Source organism: Apium graveolens, chromosome 2 (assembly GCF_009905375.1).
Source record: "Apium graveolens cultivar Ventura chromosome 2, ASM990537v1, whole genome shotgun sequence".
Lineage (NCBI taxonomy): Eukaryota > Viridiplantae > Streptophyta > Magnoliopsida > Apiales > Apiaceae > Apium > Apium graveolens.
The window spans coordinates 253,906,235-253,933,105 of NC_133648.1; the positions used below are offsets into that span (position 1 = coordinate 253,906,235).

Below are 26,871 nucleotides of genomic sequence, written 5' to 3' on the forward strand. Positions count from 1 at the left end.
GTTCACATACTAAACAGATTCATTGACAAGAGAACACTGATCCGTAGCATAAGAGCCTACACAAAGCTCACAGACCATAGCTATCTGATTGACTCTATATTTGGCTAAATAATCGACCTTCATAGACAGCGCTTGGAGCTGCGCTGCAATAGCTGTACCTGCATCAACTTCTAGAATGCCTGCTACCTTCCCAAGCATCATTCTTTGAGTTGGGTTTTGATGCTCATTTGCAGCCATAGTTTCAATAAGATGATAGGCTTCAGTATAGCTTTTGGCCCACAAGGCGCCTCCAGCTGCTGCATCGAGCATGGGCCGAGATTGGGCCCCCAAACCATTGTAGAACCCAGTGATCACCATCTAGTCAGATATACCATGATGTGGACACTTTCTTAACATCTCCTTATAGCGCTCCCAAGCTTCGCACATAGATTCTGTTGGTTGCTGCGCAAACTGAGTAAGAGCACTCCTCATAGCCGCAGTCTTAGGCATTGGATAAAACTTTACCAGAAACTTTTGTGCAAGTTCTTCCCAAGTAGTGATGGACCCAACTGGTAAAAAATGTAACAAGTCCTTAGCTTTATCCCTCAGAGAGAATGGGAAAAGCCTCAGCTTGATAGCCTCATCAGTCATACCATTATATTTGAAAGTACTACAGATCTCGACAAAATTCATGATATGCATGTTGGGATCTTCAGTCGCAGCACCTCCGAAAGAAACAGAATTCTGCACCCTCTGAATACTGCCCGACTTGATTTCGAAAGTGTTGGCCTGAATAGCCGGATGAATGATGCTTGGCTGAATGTCATCAATTTTAGGCCCAGAAAAGTCCATAAGAGCTGGATCTGTAGGAACGATACGATCACCCATGATTACTGGTTCTTTCTTTTAACTCTCTTTATCTGAATCTTCAAAATCTATCTTCTCCGGAATATCAAGAACTGAGTCCGTCTCCTCAGCTGTATCTAGAGTCCTCTTGTGAGTGCGAGAACGTGTTTACATAAACGCTCACTAGAGTACCTGAAATACAATCGGAAACAATAAGTAACAAGTCTTAATCAATGAGTCCTAATGACCACTGATGGCAAGTACATAAATTAAACAACTTAACACCGAGTCCCCGGCAGCGGCGCCAAAAACTTGTTAGGCACAAAGCATGATCTAATAATTCACGCAAGTATGTATACGCGTTCGCAAGTAATATAGAATAATTTCTAGTTCGTTCCCACAGAGACTCAGACTAATTATGTTCAATTAACACTTACTCACTAATGTATGATTACTTCTCAATGTCAAGACAATAACACTTAAGGTTGATTAACTAATTAATAACTACGATTAACTACGAGAATAAAACACTTAATTAATACTTGAATTAATAATATTAAACATACATGAGATCATAACTTCATTACTACTTCCTTCAATAGTCATTGTTATTACCCTTAGCATGTAACAGTGATGACTTTAATCGAACAACACGAAACTGATAAAAGCCAACTTTTGTTGCACAAGTACCATTCTACCAAGCATCCATAATTAAGATAAAAGTTGAATAGGCATCAATTATATTGAGACCCTATATGTCTACATAATTTGACAATATAACAATTTAAGCGCAAGTTATTCATTATGATTACACAGGGCAAGTAAAATGGTTAGAGTTACCCACTAATCATACATACAATACATGAACCTATGCTAGCATGGAAAGTTCTAAATCTCAAGATTCACTGTTGCTTCACAAGAGATTAACATGATATCTTATATGTTCGCGACACACATAAGATAAATAAGCACAACCTATGCTAGATATCATACAATCATCACATACCAAGGTATTAAACAATTAACCAAAGAAATCCATAGTAAATCTGCTACGACCCCATGATCACGATTAGCCCATGATAGAACTCATCGTCACCATGAGTTCATATGAAAACATGATAATAACACGAAAATATAAACTAATAAAAATACTTATTAAAACTAGAGTACGTCACAAGAGTATTAAGGTTCAAAGTAAAGAAAACTAGCATCCACTATTACAACGAATAAAAGAATCACAAGATAATGTATGCTTCCTCTTCTTCGTTGTGGTGTGCTAAAACGGTCTTCTTAATCTTCTCTCCTTGCTCCTTGCTTGATTGATACTTGTTATTTGTTGCTTGTTATTGTGAAACGTCTCCCAAGATTTCTTATATAAGAATCCACAAGAAACAGCGCCGTCAGAAGCCCACTAGAAGTCTAATTAGAAAATCCAGAATTAATTATTCCGACCCCAGGCGGCCGCCCCAGCTCTCAGGCGGGCACCTGCACCTCCAGGCAGTCGCCCCACATCCCAGGCGGGCGCCTGGACCGCTTCTGGAAAATTCTAATTTCTGGTCTTGATTTTGCTGATTTCTTCGCACAACTTCCCGCAACTGATTCCAAGTACTTCCCTAGGCTTATTTTGATGAAATCTCCCTAATTACGCAAGTCATATCCTAAAATGCAAAAACACTAAAAATGCATCAAATACACAAAATACTTGATTTCAAGACATCAATTCAAGCCATTATAAGACGTTCTAAGTGGTATAAAATGCCACTCATCAGCACCCAAGTACCGAGAAGCTGGAATGCCTTGCACTTGAAGCTTTATCACGTGTAAAGTTTCCTGACCTATCTTTTAAAATTCAGTTCTTCGGAACCCTTGATAAATAAGTCTCTAGGACATAGTTGATTGTCTCTGTTTGCTTATGTTTTATGTGACGTTTTACTTATGACATTTTATTTGAGGAAGCTTGATTCCATGTTTATGTTCTCAACGCCTTGTGATTTATATCATGAATTACATTGTTATGCAAATAAATTATTACCAATTATGCTTGCTTACCAGATTTATTTACGCAAGTCCACTTTGTAAGAATTATCTCCATGATATTAGTATACACTAATATATGCTAAACAAATATACGAATTGTGAACATAAGGGATGATCACCCAACTACGATTGTACTGCTTCAAACAAAAATGCTATAAGCATTTAACGAATGCAGTTGACATGAAAGTTCTATTAAATCTATTACAAAGACAAGTAACACATATACATATTCACGTTACTCTACCTAGTTGACATAAAATTCGGTGAGTTTCAAGAGGGAAAAAGGCCTTTTAACCACTCTTTGAGTGCATGCACCGACGTATGTTGACGAATCAAATGAAATACATTGACGACTACTATTACATTTAAAGTAAAAATTGACGTGTAAAAATACATGATGACGATAAAAGAAAAACTTTGTTTTACATAATCACGTAATTAATATTTTTACTTAGACAAAACATCTTATCTGGACATTTTTGTCTCCTAGAGTTATCTAGAATAATTTTACCTCACAAGTGAACAATTACATAGCACCCAACATATACAACGAATGTCTACAAAATACTATCAAAGTATGTGACATATTACGATGACGACAACTACATTCAACGTGGTAGAATGAACCGAAAAATAAAACACAAGTAGAAATGTGAAATACAATAATGACATAAATATGATTCAAAAGCAACAAACTTAACATTGCATCAAAGGTCCACAAAGAAAACCGGCATAAGGAAAACCATGATCCCCCGCTTTAAAAACGAAATAGGGATCTATTATAGCAAAACCAAAACAAAGTATGAGATATAAAAACAAGTTCATGACAGAAATAAAGTATCGATATTTGATTACTTCTCGTCGGGACTTTCATCTTTGGGAGATTTCTGTTAGTGTTTGTGCCCTGGAGACAACACTATTATGTTTATATTATGAAACATTTGGATTATTAATTATGATTCTATGGATTATTCTTTAGTAATTTATTATATCTTTATTTTCTGTGATAAAATGTTAGATTAATAAATGTCTTTGGAATATGATATGTAAATCTATATCTCTAAGTACATGACTTAGAAATGAGATTATGAGAATAGTATTGATATTCCTAAAGGTCCCTAGTCAAGTATTATTAAGGGACGATAATAAATTCATTGAGACTAGTATGTTTGTTGACTGATGATCACATCTCATTGATTATAGGTATGGTGATACTAAAGTCAAAACACATGCACATGTATTAAATACATGGTGCTGGATTGACCCGTTGTGAGATACTACATGTTTAAAGTGTCATAAGTTAATCTCACAGTGAAAATGATGTATTGGTCCTTTGACCTGAAATCATTATATTTTTATACTAGAATTAATATACTTTGATACAATTGAAAGTTATCCTTGACCGGGTAATAATAAAAGTAGACATTGGGTATATTATGAATCGTATGAGAAATATGAATGATCTGGATGGGATTTAGCTTTCCTTTATTAAAGGAGTGATATTATTGGCCTCTTGATTGAGTAAGACTATAAAATGCATGGTCGTACTCCAATACTGATTTGTTTAATAGTTTACTCATTGATCAAGGAAAGAAGGATTAAACATTAACGGAGGATGGCATAATGTATGCCTCGAGTTTGATCTATAATATAAGGCTAAAGGGATTATATTACATTATACATTATTCACGAAAGGTTTAACTGAATCACCAATTATTATTACTTGGGGGTCAATGATGTATTACTAGATGCCTCTCATTGTTTATAATTTTATTATTAGAAAATAAAATTATTGCCAATATACATTAAGATGTACATTTTTAGGGTTAAGAAGTTAATCACGTTTTTAGAGAAAAACCCTAGCATCTCTACATATTAGAGAGGCTAGAGAGAGATAGAGAGAATGAGGCAACCAAATCGGCTAGTAGCGGCTCCGGTGATTGTTGGATGATCGGACGTTCATGTGGATACCTTGGAGAGCAGATCTTCGAAAGGAGGGTTGCTGTGTTGGTTCATCAAGATCAAAACATTCATCATATTCAGAAGGAAGGCTTTATTAAGGTAAACATCTATTCTTCATAATTATCCGTTCATTATACATAAATCCTGCGATAAGGATTCAAAATTTTTATTTTTTTCCGTTGTGTTTTTATGCTCGAATTCGTAACAATTTCATCTCCACATCATCATTTGGGGCATCAAACAATCTTGACGATTTCTAGCACGTCCCAGGACTTCCACTCTCCCCTATGATGCTCCAGCATGGTGTCAACCCTAATCCTCATGATTTATTGTTGGACAACTATCTCGGCTTTCGAAATGCATGTCATGCTCGATAGATTATACCTTAGTGGTGAATTCATCAAATTCCTTCTGAAGGTCATTCATAGCAGATAGCCAGTCTCTGGCAAGACCCTCTGCAACTACCAACTTCTTGACACATGTTTTGTGCTCTGCCTCGAGTTCTTTAGCCATCTACATCTTATGGTTTTAAACCTCACGGGCAACCAAAATGCTTTGGAGTGCCTACATGTTAAAAACAAAAATACACATTGAAGAGAAATAACAACAGTTCTGCATAAAATACAAAGGTGAAGGAAATTTTTATAAAAAGAAGAGCAAAACTCACATGGAAAGAGTAACCGGCAACATTGTCAAAAATGTCTTCAAGTTCTTTGGCAGAAAGCTCCTTCATTAATTGTGGAAGTATTATGTCGTCAAGCATATGGGCAAAAGTGGTAGGACTTGCATGAACATCATATCTCTGCGTCAAGAGTGGCAAGGGAATGTCGGAACCAATTGTGGTCACAGAGAAGTTAACTCTAACTTTCTGTTAGTCGCTAAACACACGCTAATAATTCACGCAAGTATACGCGATCGTAAACAATATAGAATTATTTCTAGTTCGTTCCCACAGAGACTGGTTTAGGTTAACTATGTGATTTATGTACTTAAACAACAATGATATGTCTATTATTCAATGCTAAGATCAATAACAATTTGGGTTTTGATTATACTACGATTAACTATTGAGAATTAGACTAGAGAACATTAACTAAGAGTTTAAAGAGAATTGAATAAGATATAACACAAACATGGGATTTTAACTTCATTAAATACTTCATTCAATAGCCTTTTGGTTCTTAACCTTAGCATGTAATGATGATGACATAAATCAGATAACACGAAACTGATAAATGCCAACTTTCGTTGTACGAATACCATACTACCAGACATCCACAAAAGAGATAGAAGCTGAATAGATACCAATATTATTGAGACCCTATATGTCTATAGAATTTGACAACATAACGGATTAATGCACAAGTTATCTATCACGATTACATAGGGCAAATAAGATGGTTAAAATTACCTACGCATCATTCATATCAAATACATGAACCTATGCTAGCATGGCAAGTTCTAAATCCTTAAATTCACTTTTGCCTCACTAAAGATTAACACGTTATCTTATAAGTTCGTGACGCTCACAAGACGAATAAGCACAATCAATACTAGGTTATTATACAATCACCACACACTAAGGCATCGGAAAAAATTAACTAAAGAAACCCATAAATAAATCCGCTAGAACCCCACGATAACGATTAGCCCATAATCGGACTCATCATCAACGTGGGTTCCGATGAAAGCATGGTATAATAAACATAGTCTTTATAAAATAAATAATAAACAAAGTACGTAATCCAGAGTATTAGTTTCAACAAAACAAGAAACGAGCATCCAAGATTACAACTTAGAACAAAGATTCACAAGAATAAACTAGATCTTCTTCGCCTTTGTTGAATTGTGCTATAGGACTTCTTGTCATCTTCTCCTTATGCTCCGTTATGAAAAACGTCTTTTTGTTGTCTTTAAATAGAAACCCAATTAATCCAAAAGCCCAGAATAACAGTCTTCTAATTGAAAGAGGAAACTGGAATTCCGACCTGGCGTGGGCGCGCGCTTCACCAGCGCAGGCGCGCTGACATTCTACTTCTCTGGCGCGGCCGCGCACTAGCACAACGTGGGCGCGGCAGTCTTCTGGAAAAACTGAAATTGCCTTCTTTTCTTACTGCAATGAAGTGGTATTCACGAGCCTTTATTCCTTTGACACCATCCTAACCATATTAGCTTCAAATCAATGCTAATTCACCTGAATTCCGGATTAATGCCTGAAATGCAAAAACACTAGAAAACACATTAAACAACCAACAATTTGAGTACAAATACACCAATTCAGAGCTTTATGAAGTGTTATAAAGTGTCATAAATGCCACTCAACATACTCCCAAACTTGAATTGATACTTTTCGTCAAGCATAAACAGACTCAAAGAACAAGCAACAAAAATGCATGAATGCAACTATATGAATTCAACGATCCCCATAGAATAACTAAACCAATCAACAAGCAACATCTCAACAAATACAGTTATTCGCATAAAGATCAATCAAACCCCACAAATCAACTTACAAACCAGAGACGTGCGTGTGTACAAATGCTTACAGATATACCATCGTAACTAGATCAATAATCAAGACTCACTACTCATCAAAGCAATCACAAGGTTATAAATAAAATAAAAAATAGACTCAAAATAACTTATAACACTTCCATTCTTATATTGGAGTTTTATATGGATTTATGCTTTTATTCATAACACATAAATAACACAAATATGCTTCTTTGACCGTGCAATGAGTGAGGTCCATAAAAGACTTATACAATAGTACCCATGTAGCGAGCGTTAGGTTAGCGGATCCCAGACTATAAAAGTCTTAGGTCACTAGGCACAAAGTCCCCTAAGAACTTAATAACTCGAGTACTAAAGAGCCCACTCGTGATCAATTATACATAACACTTTTTTTTCCTTTTCTCTTTTTTTCTTTTTCTTTTTCTCCTTTTTCACAAGTTTCTGAACGAGAGGGTTTCGCTCCATCTCGCTCAACCCTAGACTACTCATATAAAATGAGCTGGCTACTAGCCATTTGACACCTAGCCTAGGTGACCTAGCCATAACAACTAGCAATAAAATCCAATTTCCTCTAATTTTTAAATATCCATGTTAATTTATTATTAAGAGAATATCCTAAATTCTAAATATAAAAGCGATTAAACCTCAACAAACAAATAAACCATGACCATGATCTAGCCCTCAAGCAACCTATAAGACTTAGTGAAATATAATTGTCTCTAGCATGCAAATCAATTCGATAAGACTTAACATCACTAAATACGACATCACTACACTAGCATCAATATTACAAATTAATCGGAAAAATCATGTAAGGGATCATGTTATTATGGAAATGCATGAAACTATATAAACAAACTATCATAAAAAACTATACAAATAAAAAAACTACTACACGACAAATATGCAACTATATGCACTAAACTATCATGAATATGCAAACTATATGCGACTCACATAAAATATATTCCTTCAACTACTACCCTCAAACATAAAATTTTCACTTCTCTCAGTGAAGGTAATAGTAAGGAATCAGGCATACCTACTCGGAATCAGGATCCTCACCCCCAACGGGTGGAGTGTCAGGCGTGTCTAGAGGTGGATACACAGAGTCCTCACCAAATACTGGCCACTGGATATCAACACCTGTGGCCCTGAAAGCAGTCCCAAATGCCTGGGTGAGATCACGAGCAAACCGACTATGGATGTCATCCATCGCATCCATCCTCCTCGCTAGACGCCTATACTATGCCATGCTCATACCAACTCCAACATCTGCTCCTGCTGCGATTGACCAGCCTCTTCACACAACTGAGATCTCCTAGCATAAATGATTTCAGCACTAGAACCCCATCATGCCACCTCTTGACTTTCTCCTTATACATTTTGTTGTTTTCATATGCTTGAAGTCGAAACTCATTGAGTTCATTCAATTGAAGCATCCTCTTCTTTCCATCTGCATCCAAATCAAGATTCAACTTCTTCAAAGCATAATACGCTTTATGCTCGAGCTCCACCGGCAAATGACACCCCTTACCATAAACCAACTGAAATAGCGACATTCACAATGGAGTCTTGTATACTGTTCTATATGCCTAAATAGCTTCATCAAGCTTCAAAGACCAATCTTTTCTCGATAGACACTCAACTTTCTCTGAAATGCGCTTGTTCTCTCTATTAGATACCTCAGCTTGACCATTGGTCTGAGGATGATAAGCGGTAGCAATGTGATGATTCACATTATACCTTTGCATCATGGCAGTGAACTTGCGATTGTAAAAATGCGACCCCTCATCACTGATTATGACTCTTGGAGTTCCAAATCTTGTGAATATCTTCTTATGAAGAAAATTAAGCACTACCTACGCATCATTTGTTGGAAATGTCTTGACTTCAACCCATTTCGAAACATAATCGACCGCCAACAAGATATATCGATTGTTACAAGATGAGACAAATGTCCCCATTAAGTCAATTCCCCATTCATCGAAGACTTCAACCTCGAGAAGCACATTAAGAGGCATCTCATCCCTCTTAGACATATTACATACACGTTGACATCGATCACATTTTAAAATAAACTGATGATCATATTTAGACAAAGTCGGCCAAAAGAAACCTACTTGAAGAATACGACCTGCTGTCTTTTCTCGACCATAATGTCCTCCATAAGCCATTGAGTGTCAATCTCGCAAGATCCCCTCTTTTCGCTGTAAGGAATACATCTCCTGATGATTTAGTCAGCTCCTTGTCGAAAAAGAAATGGCTCATCCCATATATACCACTTCACTTCATGCAGAAACTTCTTCCTTTGAGCGTACGACAAGTCGGAAGGCATGATATTACTCACAAGGTAGTTCACAATGTCTGCAAACCACGGTTCTTCCTTTTGCACTCCAAACAGCTGCTCATCGGGAAAAGACTTATTTATTAATTTCTTATCCACTGAAGTTGCACTTGGATCCTCTAAACCAGAGAGATGATCAGTGACTTGATTCTCAGTACCTTTTCTGTCCTTGATCTCTAACTCAAATTCCTGAAGCAAAAGAACCCATCTAATCAATCTAGATTTCGAGTCCTTCTTCGAGACGAGATATCAAATTGCAGCGTGATCAGTGAAAACTGTCACCTTCGTCCCAAGCAGATAAGATCGAAATTTCTCAAAACCGTAGACAATAGACAAAAGTTTTTTCTCCGTAGTAGTATAATTCAGTTGAGCACCATTTAGGGTCTTACTAGCATAGTAGACCATATGAAATATGTTGTTCTTTCTCTGCCCAAGAACTGCTCCAACTGCATAGTCACTTACATCGCACATCATTTCAAACGGTTCAGACCAATCAGGTGCAGTTATGACAGGTGCCGTGATTAAACTTTTTTTTAAGAACTCAAAAGTAGCTAGGCACTCGTCATCAAACTTGAACAAAACATCTCTCTCCAGAAGATTGCATAAAGGTTTAGAAATTTTAGAGAAGTCCTTGATGAACCGCCTATAGAAGCCTGCATGACCAAAAAAACTGTGAACTCCTTAACAGAAATTGGTGGGGGAAGATTTTTGATGATCCCCACTTTGGCTTTGTCCACCTCAAGACCCTTACTAGAGACCTTGTGCCCAAGAATAATGCCATGTCGCACCATAAAGTGACATTTCTCCCAATTGAGAACCAGATTGGTCTCAACACACCTCTTGAGAACGTCACCTAGATTCTGCAAGCACTCATCAAATGAATCTCCAAACACAAAGAAATCGTCCATGAACACCTCCACATTCTGACCAATCATGTCAGAGAAGATAGCCATCATGCATCTCTGAAATGTGGTCGGGGCTCCACATAAACAAAAAGAAACCCTTACAAAGGCAAAAATACCAAATGGACAAGTGACAATAGTCTTCTCTTGATCTTCTGAAGCAATGCAAATTTGATTATAGCCCGAATAGCCATCCAGAAGATAGTAGTACTCATGCCTGGCCAATCTATCAAGCATTTGATCAATGAAAGGAAGAGGAAAGTGATCCTTCCTTGTGGCCTTGTTCAGCTTCCTATAATCCATGCAAACTCTCCACCCCGTGACTGTTCGTGTGGGAATAAGCTCATTCTTCTCATTTTCTACCACTGTGATACCACCTTTCTTTGGCACACACTGAACTGGGCTCACCCATGAACTGTCAGAAATAGGATAAATGATCCCTGCATCTAGCCACTTGAGGATTTCTTTCTTCACAACCTCTTTCATGATCGGATTTAGCCTTCTCTGTTGTTCAATAGTAGGCTTGCTTCCTTCCTTTAGCAGAATTTTGTGCATACAATAAGAAGGGATGATTCCCTTGATATCTGCTATCGTCCATCCAATTGCCGATTTGAATTCTCAGAATTCTCAATAGTTTTTCCTCGTCACTACCTGAAAGGTCAGATGCAATAATAACAGGCAAAGTAGATGCATCACCTAAAAATGCACACCTCAAATGTTCAGGTAAAGGCTTAAGCTCAAGAGTAGGAGCTTAATCAATAGATGGCTTGAGGCGCTTAGGTGATTTGTTCAGCTCCTCCATTCCAAGAGATTCAAAAGGCATATCTATCTTCCTCTTCCAGGGAGAAGCATTCAGGAATTGTAACTGCCCATCCCCGTCATCATCTTCACTATCGGAATTCCCTAACAAGACCTTTTCTAAGGCATCAGACCTTAGCAATTGATCAACTTCTGAAGTAACCACATAATCAACCAACTCTACCTTTAAGAACTCCTCATTTTCTGTAGGAATTGCATCATATTAAACACATTAAAAGTTACATCATGATCCAACACTCGCATGGTGAACTCGCTTTTCTACTCATCAATCAAGGTTCGGCCAGTCGCCAAGAAAGGTCTTCCCAGGATTATGGGAATCTTCTTATCCTCCTCGAAATCAAGAATTATAAAATCAGCAGGAAAGATGAGTTTATCCACCTTGACCAAAACATCCTCAACAACGCCTCGTGGATAAGTAATAGAATGATCGGCCAACTGCAAAGTCATATAAGTAGGCTTTGGATCCGGCAAGTCCAACTTCTTGAAGATTGACAAAGGCATCAGATTGATGCTAGCTCCCAAGTCATATAAGCATTTGTCAAATGACACATTTCCAATGGTGCAGGGAATAATGAAGCTTTCAGGATCTTTAAGCTTCGGAGGCAACTTCTTTTGCAGCATAACACTGCATTCCTCCGTGAGAGCAACGGTCTCTAAGTTATCAAGTTTCACCTATCGAGAGAAAATACCTTTCATAAACTTCGCATAACTAGGCATTTGTTCAAGAGCTTAGCGAAAGGTATATTGATGTGAAGTTTCTTGAACACCTCCAGAATCTTCTCAAACTGCTTATCCAGCTTTTTCTTCCGCAACCTCTTAGGAAAAGGAGGTGGAGGATAGATCTGTTTCTCCCTTATATTACCCTCAGGAAGAGAGTGCTCAACAGTAGTCTTCCTTGGTTCCACTTCTGCTTCCTTCTGCACTTCTTCTTCTTTAGCCTCAACTTCAGATTACGGAGTCTTAGCTTTTTCAGGATTTACAACCTTACCAGACCTCAATGTAATTGCCTTAACATGCTCATTAACTTCCTTCATTCATGGCACTTCAGTATCACTTAAAAGCATGCCACGTTGACAATTCAGTAATGCATTAGCAATCTGCCCAATATGATTCTCCAAGGTCTTGATAGAAACAACTTGGCTCTTGCACATGAGCCTCAACTCCTCCAATTCAGATTTTTCATTAGCTTGCGGTAACTGCTAAAGTTGAATTTGTTTCTTAGGGGCATATTACGGTTGTTAAAAACCAGGATGGTTATACTGCTTTGCTGTGTATGGCTGATAAGGTTGTTGCGCCGTATTCTGATTGTTGCTCCAGCTGAAGTTAGGATGATTACGGTTATTGGGATGATAAGTGGCTGGAGCTTGCTGCTGTGATCTCTGAAGTTTCTCACAAATTTGCTGATTCGCTAGAAATAGCACACTGCTCAGTTTCGAGTGCCCCCACACAATTTTCAAAAACACTAGTGATTTGATGAACTCTATAATTAGCCAAGGAGTCCACTTTCATCGTCAAAGCTTGAAGTTGAGCAGCTATAGTAGTAGTTGTATCTACTTCCAAAATTCTGGCTACCTTGCCTTGAAAGATTCTTTGCATAGGATTCTGGTATTCATTAGCTGCCATGAGCTCAATCAACTCATAAGCTTCATTATAGCTTTTGGCCCATAAGGCTCCACCAGATGCTGCATCGAGCATAGGTCTAGACTATGTGCCCAAACCATTATAGAACCAGTTTATCATCATCCAATTAGCATGCCATGGTGTGGACACTTCCTTAGCATCTCCTTATATCGATCCCAAGCCTCACACAGAGATTTTCTAGTTTGCTGTGCAAACTGAGTAAGAGCATTCCTGATTGTGGAAGTCTTCGCCATAGGAAAGAATTTAGTGAGAAACTTTTGAGCAAGATCCTCCCATTTGGTGATAGACCCTGGTGGTAGAGAATGTAACCAGCACTTTGCTTTATCCCTCGGAGAGAAGGGGAAGAGTCGCAACTTGATAGCATCTTCAGTCACCCCATTGAACTTGAAAGTGTCACAGATCTCGATGAAATCCCTGATGTGCATGTTGGGGTCTTCTGTAGGAGAACCCCCAAACTGAACTGAATTCTGTATCATCTGAATCGTGCTCGACTTGAACAGAAAAATGTTAGCTGAGATGGATGGTCTGATGATGCTCGACTGAATATCATTAATCTTAGGCTGAGAATAGTCCATCAAAGCTTTAGGAATTTCTTCTTGATCTCCCATCACTACTAAAGCTGGATCCTCGACTTTCTCTTCTTCTTCTACTTTCTTTTCGTCCTCAAAAACTTCCCTTCGAATCACTACAGCTTCCACCTCGGCTTGATCCAGAGTTGTTTTACGAGCCCGCGAACGCGTATGCATACACGCTCGCTAAAGTACCTGAAACACGACAAGAAAAAGAGTAGGTAAGTAACAATGTCAGAGTCAATGAACTTTAACGATCGATGATGACAAATATATAAACTAAAATTTAAAACCAAGTCCCCGGCAGCGGCGACAAAAACTTGTTAGTCGCTAAACACGCGCTAATAATTCATGCAAGTATACGCGATCGCAAGTAATATAGAATTATTTCTAGTTCATTCCTTCATAGACTGGTCTAGGTTAACTATGTGATTTATGCAGGTATGCAATAATGATATGGCTATTATTCAATGCTAAGACGGATAACAATTTGGGTTTTGATTATACTACGATTGACTATTGAGAATTATACTAGAGAACATTAACCAAGAGATTAAAGAGAATTGAATAATATATAATACAAACATGGGATTCTAACTTCATTAAATATTTCATTCAATAGCCTTTTCTTTCTTACCTTAACATGTAATGGTGATGAAACTAATCAGATAATACGAAACTGATAAACGCCAACTTCCGTTGTACGAATACCATACTACCACACATCTACAAAAGAGATGGAAGCTGAATAGACACCAATTATATTGAGACCGTATATGTCTATAGAATTTGACAATATAATGGTTTAATGCACAAGTTATCTATCGTGATTAGATAGGGCAAGTAAGATGGTTAAAATTACCTACGCATCATGCATATCAAATACATGAACCTATGCTAGCATGGAAAGTTCTAAACCATTAAATTCACTTTCGCTTCATTAAAGATTAACACGCTATCTTATAAATTCGCGACGCTCACAAGACGAATAAGCACAACCAAAACTAGGTTATCATACAATCACCACACACTAAGGCATTGAAACAAATTAACTAAAGAAATCCATAAATAAATCCGCTAGAACCCCACGATAAAGATTATCCCATAATCGGACTCATCATCAACATAGGTTCCACTACTAGAAAAAGTAGAATAGACATCACCTCTTAGACATCGGTTGCTCCTGGAGCCGATGTAAAAGGTTTTTTAGTCATCATTTTTAATCAACCAATGTCTTTTGTTAATATAGACATCAACTTTTTAGCCCAACCGATGTTGTAAGTCTGTTTTAAAAAATGATTCAGCGCGCCTCTTCTATTTCCCCCCTTAGCCAAATATTTCATTCCCTCTTAAAAATTTCCCCAATTTTTACTTCAAATTTTTTAAGTATCCAAATCTCCCCACCCTTATCTAAAAACATAAAACAAAAATAAAAAACACTCATCATCCTCTCTCTCTCTCTCTCTCTCTTCTCTCTCTACTCTCTTGACCGATGAACTCAGCTCTCTTCACTCAATTCTATCGACCGAAGAACTCGACTCTCTCCTTTCTCTCTTGATCTAATACTCCTCCCAAAACCAATTCTCCCCAACACTGCTCTCTTTTCTTCGGAGGTTGAAAAAGTCAAAAACAAGTTTAAAAGACAGAGGTTTAAAAGTTCAGAAGAAGAGGCTTAAAGAAGTCAGAACTATAAGTACAAGTTGAAAGTGGCCAGAGCTTGAATTGGTAAGTTTTAAACACCAAGTTTCAAATTGGGAGTTTTATTTAGAAACCCGAATTTTTTAATTAGTCAATGATTTGATTTTAATTAGTTATAAATAGTTAATGAAGTTGATTAATTATTCAAATGGAGCTTGTTAATTAGTTGAGACTTTGTTTATGTGGGTGTTACATATGATGTGTTTATGTGTAATTATATATATTCCGAGTATACGAGGCTTTGTTAAGGCTTTATTTATGCCTGTGTTGATCTTAATTTTTTTGCTTTGTTTAAGTTAAAATGTATGTTAAACATCTGTGTTGCTTTATTTGATTAAGATATGTCAGAGTCTACAATTTTATATAATAATGACCTCATTATCATGAACTTTGTTGTCGCAGGATCATGGAATGGTGATATCAGGCCCGTGGATTGATTTACCAATGATTCCAAGGATAAGAGTGACAAGTCGTCTCTTTGCTCTGATAAAGGCACTCCCACAGAAACCATCATTGACGCTAAGACTAATAGTAAAGCATCCAGGCTTCGTAGTTATTCAGTTTCAAAGCTAGTCGGGAAAACGCAAAGGTAAGCTGGTGAGTAATGTAAGATTCAGGTCACCTTTTACTAATATTTATTGAGTAGAAGCTGGGTAAAGTAATTTAAGCATATTGTAATTTTTGTCACCTTGAAGTGTTTATATGTCTTAATTTTTCACAAGAGGCATCATTAGTTCAAGAGAGGCTACAAGAATGTCATTGACGAAGAAGTTGAGAGGGCTGTAGATTTCTCTAGGAGATGCAGTGAGGCTTTTTATTGAGCCAATTTAATGTGTAATGGTTACTGAATATAATTGATGGCGAAAAGTTAGTATAAAATTCTCATTGATGAAGTCTCTAGGCATCTTAGGAACTTACAATTGTTGTGTTACCATCTGAAAATAAACGTAGTACCAGTAGTATCCAACAAACTTTTATGGTAAATAACAATTGGTTGTGTAAGTTTTTGCGTTACATTTCTGCAATAGGCTTATTATCAGTCTCTTTAATTACTTTGTTTGGGTGGTGAAGAAATAATATAACAAGCCTTAATTTCAGAAATATGCTCCTCGTTTTTAGCAATCATTTTGTTGGCTTTCAATCATATAATTATCTTTGTTCTGTTTCCTCGGGGATAAGTAAAGCAAAAAATATCGTCAGGGGGAAAATATATCTTTGTTAATATTGGACCGGTTCAAGTTTTTTGTTAATAATTTACTAATGAGTCTCGTGTAATTATTTTGGACCATATGCTAGCAACAAACGTTATGTAAAATAGCTTCTCCTTGGTAAAGCCAAGTAGTCAATAATTTTTTTATTGGGGGCACTTGCAGCCTAGTGCATGTTTATAAAAGAATTGGTAAATGTCCAGATTTAGTTGATTTTCTCACATCAGCACTCAACAAAGTATTCAGTATTCATGCCTTTGAAATAGTATATTATATGTGAATAAGCTGTCTGTCTGGGTTTCCTCAGTGTTGACAAATTGAGTTGAAATAATATATTATTTGGTGCGTGTTGTGTTGCCATTGCTATTGTATTGATTGGTTTTGCAGCCGATATTGGATATGCAGCTGGTGATGACCTGACAAGTAAGTTGAAGCCACGTGCCATTGAGTGTTTGTCGTCAGGTTTTGGGTACTGGATGTTGCTAACAACATGTTGCAGGGTCCATGGCCGGCCTTTCTTGCAGACTTATGTGCCAGAGATACAAATCTCATGAGTAGGTCCAACACATTCTTTTCATTTTTTATGGCTGTTGGTAATATCCTCGGGTATGCTGCTGGTTCCTATTAGAAGCTATACAAAATTCTATTATAATTTACTTTCATTTTGCATCAGTATTTTAAACTATATTGTGAGCAAAGTTGCTGCTTCCCAGCGCCAATTTGGTCCTGATGGGGATGCTCTAACACCGTCTCTTGAAGTCAGGGCTGGTGCTCTTGCTATTTTCGCAGTACTGGGAATTCCTTTTATACATATGCTAACAACCATATTCTGGTTTCTTAATTATTCGATACAGGTGACCTATAGCATTCCATTTGCTTTGGCATCCATATTTTCAGCTGGTTCTAAAGCAGGGAAAGGTAAAATTAGCTCTAAGCTTGTTTCAACACTTAAATGTGTAAATTGTAATTGTCTTTCGGCTCTTATTAATGCATCATTTGATCTAAACTTGTTGAACATTCACTTACAGATGCTAAAACCTTGTACCTTTCATTCTTTACAATTGCATGATACTAAATCTCGACCCGTATCCTATCTGATTCAGGAGACCCTATAAATTTATGCCGATGCAGGAGACCCTGTATCTTATAGTGAATCTGATTGACAGGTTTTTGGCCATTCAACCTGGTTCGGAAAAAGCTCCAACTGGTTGGGATTACAGCTCTTCTTCTTGCCTGCAAGTATGAAGAAGTGGCAGTCCCGGTTGTTGAAGATCTTATTGTGATCTCTGACAGGGCATACAATATAATAGAAGTCCTTGAAATGGTAATTTTAAAACTTATTTTTGATTTATTTGCTCTGTATATTGAGTATGAGTGATATCTTATACATTATAAGAGAAGATGTTTAAGTTGTTGCTTATGTTATGACTTAAAGTGGTAGATTTTTGTTATAGGATGGAATCAGTGTTTTGAGTTTTATTGCTCGAGCAAAGTCGTGCTCAAGAAACCCGTAATCCTGCCCATAGGCTACTTGTGTCGGTAAACAATCATAGGCGTCAACTAGCAACTAGTCTTGAGAGAGTAAAGTGGCAGGTGAATGTCATGCTTTTTTGGTATTTTTCTTTGTTTATGTTGTTTTAGGATAGTTATTTGTTACAGCTGTTTTAATAGCTTGAAGTATTCTACAACAAAATTAATCCTCTCAGGTCTATCAAAAACTTATTATCATCGTACGGGACCAGAAGCTACAGGAGCTTTACTAAGGAGTGGGAAGATGCAGAAGAATAATGGCGTTCCTCAAATGATATTTTACATGCTATTGTCGGTACCAAGTAAAATTATTTGTATAGACAATAGTAGAATATATGGAGGGATATGTGTAGTACTTGATATTTGGATTAGATGAATCTGTTGTACCAGATGTTTGAATATTGGTTGTTAGATTTATAGATAACTGATATTATGCAGCAATTGGTTTTGGTAGTTCATTGGTTTTTGGAATCTATATTTTTAAAATCTGTATTAATAAAACAGGTACAAACATCATTACAATGGAAAATGATATTTGTCAAAACTTAATATATCAGTTCTAGTGGACCATTGAAATCAGTAAAAACCGATGTTAAATACTACAGCAAAAAAATTCTTAAAACAAAAAACTGATGTTATTAAGTATTATAGACATCAGTTTGTTACAAATAGACATCGGTTACCAATTAAGAACCGATGTCAAAGGTATTGTTAACATCGGTTTTTGATGAAAACTGTTGTTACTGGTACTAGTAACAACAGTTTATTGGTTAAATTGAAAGATTTTGCTTAGCTCACATATATTTAAATTGATAAAAATACCATATTATGATGATATATGAAGATTAGATATGCATGAGAAATTTAATATCAAGATATAGAAATCGGTTTTAAACAAAGAACTGATGTTATAAGCTGTATTTAACATCAGTTTAAAACCGATGTTAAATGGGGGGTCTTTAACATCACCCACGAAGACATCAGATTTTTGCATTCATAGACATCGATTTTTAGCCGATGTCTATTGACGTTTTTCTAGTAGTGTTCCGATGAAAGCATGGTATAATAAACGTAGTCCTTATAAAACAAATAATAAACAAATTACGTAATCCAGAGTATTAGGTTCAATAAAACAAGAAATGAGCATCCAAGATTACAACTTGGAAGAAAGATTTGCAACAATAAACTAGATCTTCTTCGCCTTCGTTGAATTGTGCTATAGGTCTACTTATCGTCTTCTCCTTAAGCTCCGTTATGAAAAACATCTTTTGTTGTCTTTAAATAGCAACCCAATTAATAAAAAAGCCCAGAATAACAGTCTTCTAATTGAAACAGGAATCTGGAATTCTGTCCTGGCACGGCCGCGCGCTTCACCAGCGCGGCGCGGCTGCGCGGGCGCGCTGACATTCGACTTCTCTGGCACGGCCGTGCGCTAGCACAGCCCGGGCGCGCCGGTCTTCTGGAAAAACTGAAATTGCCTTCTTTTCTTGCTGCAATGAAGTGGTCTTCACGAGCCTTTATTCCTTGGACACCATCCTAACACCATATTAGCATCAAATCAATGCTGATTCACCTGAATTCCGGATTAATGCCTGAAATGCAAAAGCACTAGAAAACACATTAAAACACCAATAACTTGAGTACAAATACACCAATTCAGAGCTTTATGGAGCGTTATAAATTATCATAAATGCCGCTCAACACTTTCTTAGTCAAGGGGCCAACAATAGGGCTTAACAAATGACTTGACAATATAGGGGCTTTGGAAGATCCAGTTTCGGTGGATCCAGGAAATGTAAAAATCTAAATAAATAAAGCCAAAAAGAGATATATCATGAAGGAAAGGATACGACATATACCTTTGGCATACATTCATCTTAAACTCATCTTTATGCCGTTGAGCACGAGATTTTGAGTCTCGCGTGTCTACCATTTCACCACCAAGGCATCTTGAAAGTGAATTACTTCCCGACCTATATCGTTCCGATCACTTTTGGGGCTCTTTAGAGTCTTGGAACACATGCTTTAAATTGACTGAGATGGTTTGATAGCAGCAGAAATAATCAACTTACCCCTAGTCCTGTGGCAACAGTCTAGGATCTAGTTCTTTTTGAAGCACCGGTTTCACTCTTCAGTTTTGATTTCTTCATGTTAGCAACAAACTCATCTACATTAACCTTCCCATCATTTCGTATAGGGCGACCAAGGCAGTTAGGCCATAGTCTCTCAGAAACCGGCAAAGCCCGAATTTTATCAACAATGACCCTTGTTGCCTCATCACTCTCATCAAACTCAAAATCACAGTCTACGGGAGATAACGATATATGAACATTAATTTACAATAAACTATATTTACAAGGAAGTACATCGAATCACAAAATTATGAAGGGATAATGACATGACAATACAGAAAGGTATGAGTCGATCAAGTATAACATGTGCAAAGTGATAATTAACATAATGCAAAAAAAAGATTACATAAAAGAAAACGCCATGAGGCATACTTGTGTTATTCCAGCGCTCAAACAGGTAATCGACGTCTTCACCCAATGTCTTCTTCTCAGCAAAGACATAATCCTTCTTCCAGTTCCTATCATTAACTATGCCATTGTTGAGAATTAAGGGGTCCTCGGTGTCCTTGTTTGTAAAACCGATTCTACAATTAATGAACTTCTTAAGACTGTAGGAGTGCTTCACAACCTTGACATCAACGTCCAACCCATGTTTCTCTTCAATAGTGTAACGGTATTCCAGAACCCTCCATGCAAAGGGCATAAGTTGTTCGGGGGACACTTTCAGGGTACTCGACACACCAACGATAAATTTGGAAAAAGGAAAAGTGAGTCCAACATCAAAGGGGTAAAAGTAGAAACATACCCAACCCTTTTTTAATGAATCAACCTGAACAGTTGAATCAGGAACGATGACATGGGCATTGGTATGAAAAAACAACTTCATCTCTTCAAATAGATCGGGTTTTATAAGGCTGGGCTGACTATCACGAGCATCAAGGAGATTGGTCATGATCCAGTCAGGGTTTTCATTCGATGTCTTGGGGGATTCATTGTTGTGACTCTCGGAACTACGGGTGGATTTCTTGGCCATCGTTTGGAAGAGTAGGGAGGTTTGACTTTCTGAGGAGGTTGGAAAGAGAATCAGAGAGGCGAGGTGAATAATGAAATACAGAGAGACTTAAGGAGTGTATATAGGGAATAGAGGGAGTTATTGATAAGTCTTGGGAAGGATTTCTTGATAAGTGAACAACCTATGCTTATATATCATAAAGATGTTCACACGTTTATCAAGAGAAGTTAAATGATTCGATTATACACGTTATATGATACATATCTACACATGCAACAGATCAAAGATATGATTGAAGATTTTGTTAATTAAAGTATTTAATCAACAAAATCCGGGGCTATTTTTATATCATAATTTTTGGACATGACGGGATAGGATGAAGGGATCAACGAGTAGCAATGCAGGCGACGAGTCTAGACGGGGGAGTTAAGTAGGTGACTTAGACATCAAGAAACACGACGGCAATGACCAAAGGAACCACATGACTTGGTCAAGCTGCAGTCCGATTCCAAAGGAGAAATAGTGTTTGGACGAAACTAGGCGCTAAAATTATACGCAAGTATCCGCATTCGCAAGTAGTATAAGAAACAAATCAGATCCATACCCACAGAGACTCTTTTTATTTTACTTTCGATTATGCACCTATGCAACAATGGAATGGCTATCGCTCAATGCTAAAACAATAACAAGTTGAGATGTTTATAACTATAATTAAACTAACATGCAATAACTAAGAGATTAAAAGTGAATGAATTAACTATATGAGACAAAAATGGGATTCTAATTTTATTAAATACTTCATTCAAAGTCATTGTTCTTAACCTTAGCATGCAATGGTGATGACAACTAATCAGATAACATGAAACTAGTAAACGCCAACTTTCATTGCACGAATACCCTACTACCAGACATCCACAAAAGAGATAAAAGCTGAAAAGACACCAATTATGTTGAGACCCTATATGTCTATAGAATTTGACAACATAAAGGTTTAATGCACAAGTTATCTATCGTGATTACATAGGTCAAGTAAGATGATTAAAATTACCTACGAATCATGCATAACAACTACATGAACCTATGCTAGCATGGAAAGTTCTAAACCTTTATATTCACTTTCACTTCAATAGAGATTAACACGCTATCTTATATGTTCGCGACGCACATAAGATGAATAAGCACAATCAATACTAGGATATGATACAATCACCGCACACTAAGGTATCGAAACAAATTAACTATATAAATCCTTAAGTAAATCCGTTAAAACCCCACGATAACGATTAGTTCATAACCGAACTCATCGTCACCATGGGTTATAATAAAAGCATAGTAAATAAACTAAGATAAACTTGGTCTGAAATAACTGAATTAATATAACAAAGCAGGTCTACAAGAGTATTAGGTTTAAACAACAAAGAAAACAAGCATCCAAGATTACGACTTAAGCAAAGAATCACAAGTAAAACTAGATCTTCTTCTTCTTCATTGTATTGTGCTATTAGGTCTTCTTGCTGCTCTCTCCTTGCTCTCGTATATCAAAAATGTCTTTTAAGAGTCTTTAAATACCAGCCCAATTAGAGCATAAGCCCAAAAAATCAGTCTTCTATTAGAATTAGGATTCTAAAAAATCGACCTAGCGCGGCCGCCCTGAGATCCCGCGCGGCGGCCCTGGGCCGCCCTGAGCTTCCGGAAAAACTGGTTTTTCTGTTTCTTGACTTCACTTGCTGGTTTCTTTTGCGCAATTGTTCGAGGCTCCATCCTAACACTCTTTTAGCATAAAAATAATAAAAGATCTATTCCTTCTTTCGATTGTGCCCTAAAATGCAAAACACTACAAAAACACATCAAAAATACAAACAACTTGAGTACAAAACACCAATTCGATCCTTTACTAAGCGTTCTAAGTGGATATAAATTTCACTTATCACACCCCCAAACTTGAATCGATGCTTGTCCTCAAGCATAAACAGACATAAAAACAAGAAATAAAAATGCATGAATGCAACCAACATGAATGCAATGATCCCCTCAGAATAACTAAACCAATCAATAAGCAACATCTCAAAGAATGCATTTCTTCGCATAAAGTTCAATCAAATCCCACAAATCAACTCACAAGCCAGAAACGTGCGTGTGTGGAATTTCTTAATAGATATACTCTCGAAACTAGATCAATAATCATAACTCACCTCTCTTCAAGATAATCACAAGGTTATGAACAGAATAAACGACAAATTCAAAATAACTGACAACACTTCAATTTTATCGGAGTTACACAAGGATTTATGCTTTTATTGATAACACATAATAAAACACATACATGCTTATTTTATCGTGCAATGAGTGAGGTCCACAAAAGACTTATGAAATAATACCTATATAGCGAGCGTTAGGTTAGTGGATCCCAGACTATAAAAGCCTTAGGTCACTAGGCACAAAGTCCCCTAAAACTTAATAACTTGAGTATTAAAGATCCCACTCATGATCAATTATGCATAACACATCTTTTTTCTTTTCTTTTTTTCTATTTTGCCTTTTTCATAATTTCTAAACGAGTGCGTTTCGCTCCATCTCATTCAACCCTAGACTACTCATAAAAATATGAGTCGGCTACTAGCCATTTGACGCCTAGCCTTATTCACACTAGCAATGAAATCCAAGTTTTTCTCCAAAATGAAATTCAGTATTACTTCGTCATTACGGGAATATCACAAATTCTAGATATAAACAAGTGATTAAATCTCAACAAATAAACAAGTATGATCATGATCTAGCTCAAAAGCAATCTACAAGACTTGTGAATTTTTTTTCCTGGCATGCAAAATAATTCACTAGACTTAAACCACCCTTTATTCATCATCACCACACTCAAATTAACATCAACTTATCAATCGGAAATATCTCAAACTAAGGGATCATGTTAAATGCATGCAAATGCAACTAAATGAACTCACATAAACATACAAAGAAATATGTCCTCTATGAACAATCATGCAAAAATATGAATGAAGTACAACTAAACATGCATCATGAATCTGTATGAATCTATATGAACACACACAAACTAATACTTACATTGTCACCTCCAAACTTAAAATTTTCAAGTCCTCATTGAAGGTAATAATAAGGAATTCAGGCAAACCTAGTTAGCTGGAGGATCACCCTTTTCGGATGGAGGATCAGGTGGCCAATGAACCTTGACACTAGTGTCTCGGATAACAGTACCGAGAGCGTGTGTCAAATCTTCAGCAAAACATCGGTGGATGTCATGCATGGCCTCAAAATGCCGAATCAACCTTCTATACTGCGCATCCCCAAGACGAAACCTATCAATTGTCTTTGGTGCACGAAAGGGACCATCTGTAAGCACGGAAGGAACCAGTCGGTCACCCTTTAGATTATCATAGATATATTCCAACCCTTTATCAGGGGGTGCACCTAAAAATGCATAACTCAAATGATCTGGCCGTGGTTTGAGCCCAAGTGTGGGAGCTTCTTCAATAGATGGATTGAGACACTCCTGAGAAATTTTCAGCTCTGCTAACCCAAAAGAATCGAATGACATATCCAACTTCCTCTTTCACAGAGGTGCATTCAAAACCTGCAGTTTCTCTGCTCCTTCATCTTCAATAACTAATTCCCCTATTAAGGATCTCTCTAAAGTATCTGACTTTGGCAATTGCTCAAGCTCTGAATTCACGACAGAGTCGACCCGCTCTATTTTAAAGCACTACTCTTTATCTGTGGGTAACTTTATTTCCTTGAACACATTAAAAGTGACCTTCTGATCTTTAACCTTCATCGTAAGCTCTCCTTTTGCACATCAATCATAGTTCGGCCTGTAGCCAAGTATGGTCTTCCCAAGATAATGGGAATCTTCTTATCCTCTTTAAAGTTGACAAAATCAGCAGGGAAGATAAGCTTATTCACCTTAACCAAGATATCCTCCACTAATCCTCATGGATAAGTGATGGAAAGATCAGCCAACTGCAAAGACATGTTCACAGGTTTTGGATCATGTAGTCCAAGTTTCTTGAAAACTAACAAGGGCATCAAATTGATGCTAGCTCCCAAGTCACACAAACACTTATGGAATGACAGATTGCCAATGGTGCAAGGTATTGTGAAGCTTACTAGATCTTTAAGCTTAGGAGGTAGTTTTTGTTGCAGTACATCACTGCACTCTTCCGTTAGAGCAACGGTTTCCAACTCCTCAAGTTTTAGCTTCCAAGATAGAATACCCTTCATGAACTTAGCATAGCTCGACATCTATTCTAGAGCTTTAGCAAAAGGTATGTTGATATGTAGCTTCTTGAAAACTTCCAAAAACTTGGCAAATTGCTTGTCGAACTTATGCTTTTGAAGCCTTTTAGGATATGGTGGAGGTGAGTAGACCTATTTGTCCCCTGTATTACCCTCAGGAGGATTGCTTTCAACAACTTTCTTCTTCGGTTCCACCTCGGCATCCTTTTACACCACTTTTTTAGCTACAATCTCATCTTCTGGATTTGGCAAAGGTGCAGATGCACCTGCATTCGACAGAATTTTTAGACTCTTTATCTTGCTAAATTTGGGGGCTTGCGACCTTTCCAGACCTCAAGGTGATGGTGTTCACCTTTTCGTTAACTTGCCTCTTTCCTAGATTGGCTTTTGTATCACTAGGAAGTGTTCCTGATGGTCGATTTAATAAGGCGTTAGCAATTTACCCTATTTATTTCTCTAGATTCTTGATAGAAACAACATGGCTTTGGCATATAAGAGCCTGGTTTTTGCACATAAGCCGCAACTCCTCCAATTCAGATTTTTCATTCAAAGATTGACCTGCACCTCCATGAGTTAGTTGTTGAAGTTGGAGTTGTTGTCTTGGTACATATTGCTGCTGAAAACCAGGAGGATTGAATTGCTTGTTTCCAAACTACTGGAACGGCTATTGCATTGCATTCTGATTGTTGCTTCAACTGAAGTTAGGATGATTCCAATTGTCAGGATGTTAAGTGGCAGGAACTGGCTGCTGCAACCTCTGAAAGTTGCTCACAAACTGAGCTCTCCGTCGCATCTGAACCTGCACACAGCTCACAAACACTGGTTATCTGATTAAAACCATAGTTAGCCAGAGAATCAATCTTCATAGACAACACCTTTAGTTGAGCAGTGATAGCCATAGCTGTATCCACTTCAAGAACTCCTGCTACCATGCCCCGTGGCAAACTCTGGGTTGGATACTGATATTCATTAGTAGCCATCAATTCAATTAGATCATAAGCTTCCTCATAGCTCTTTTCCCATAATGCTCCACCTGATGCTGTATCGAGCATGGGTCTTGATTGTGCTCCCAAACCATTGTAAAAACAATTGATGATCATCCAATCAGGCATGCCATGATGAAGACACTTCCTAAGCATCTCCTTGTAGTGCTCCAAAGCTTCACATAGAGTTTCTCCCGATTGCTGCACAAATTGAGTAAGAGCATTCCTGAGTGCAACTGTCTTCGCCATAGCGAAGAATTTAGTAAGAAACTTCTGAGCAAGATCCTCCCAAGTAGTGATAGAACCAGCTGGTAGAGAGTGTAACCAGCTCTTAGCCTTGTCCCTCATAGAGGATGGAAACAGTCTCAGTTTCACCGCATCCTCAGACACACCATTGCACCTGAAGATGTTGCAGATCTCTATGAAATCCCTTATGTTCGTATTGGGATCTTTGTTGAGTGGCGTTTATGACACTTTATTATGCTC

The 26,871-nt window shown here is 37.4% G+C and overlaps 3 non-coding genes across 3 annotated transcripts; all 3 read left to right on the forward strand.

The window, feature by feature from the left end:
- The first annotated feature begins 367 nt into the window (after positions 1-367).
- LOC141709942 (small nucleolar RNA R71) lies at positions 368-474 on the forward strand. Its single transcript, XR_012570493.1, has one exon. It is a non-coding gene; the product is annotated as a small nucleolar RNA R71 (small nucleolar RNA).
- Positions 475-13,158: 12,684 nt separating this feature from the next.
- LOC141710055 (small nucleolar RNA R71) lies at positions 13,159-13,265 on the forward strand. Its single transcript, XR_012570596.1, has one exon. It is a non-coding gene; the product is annotated as a small nucleolar RNA R71 (small nucleolar RNA).
- A 13,247-nt stretch (positions 13,266-26,512) lies between these two features.
- LOC141710141 (small nucleolar RNA R71) lies at positions 26,513-26,619 on the forward strand. The gene has a single exon (XR_012570676.1). It is a non-coding gene; the product is annotated as a small nucleolar RNA R71 (small nucleolar RNA).
- Positions 26,620-26,871: the final 252 nt, after the last annotated feature.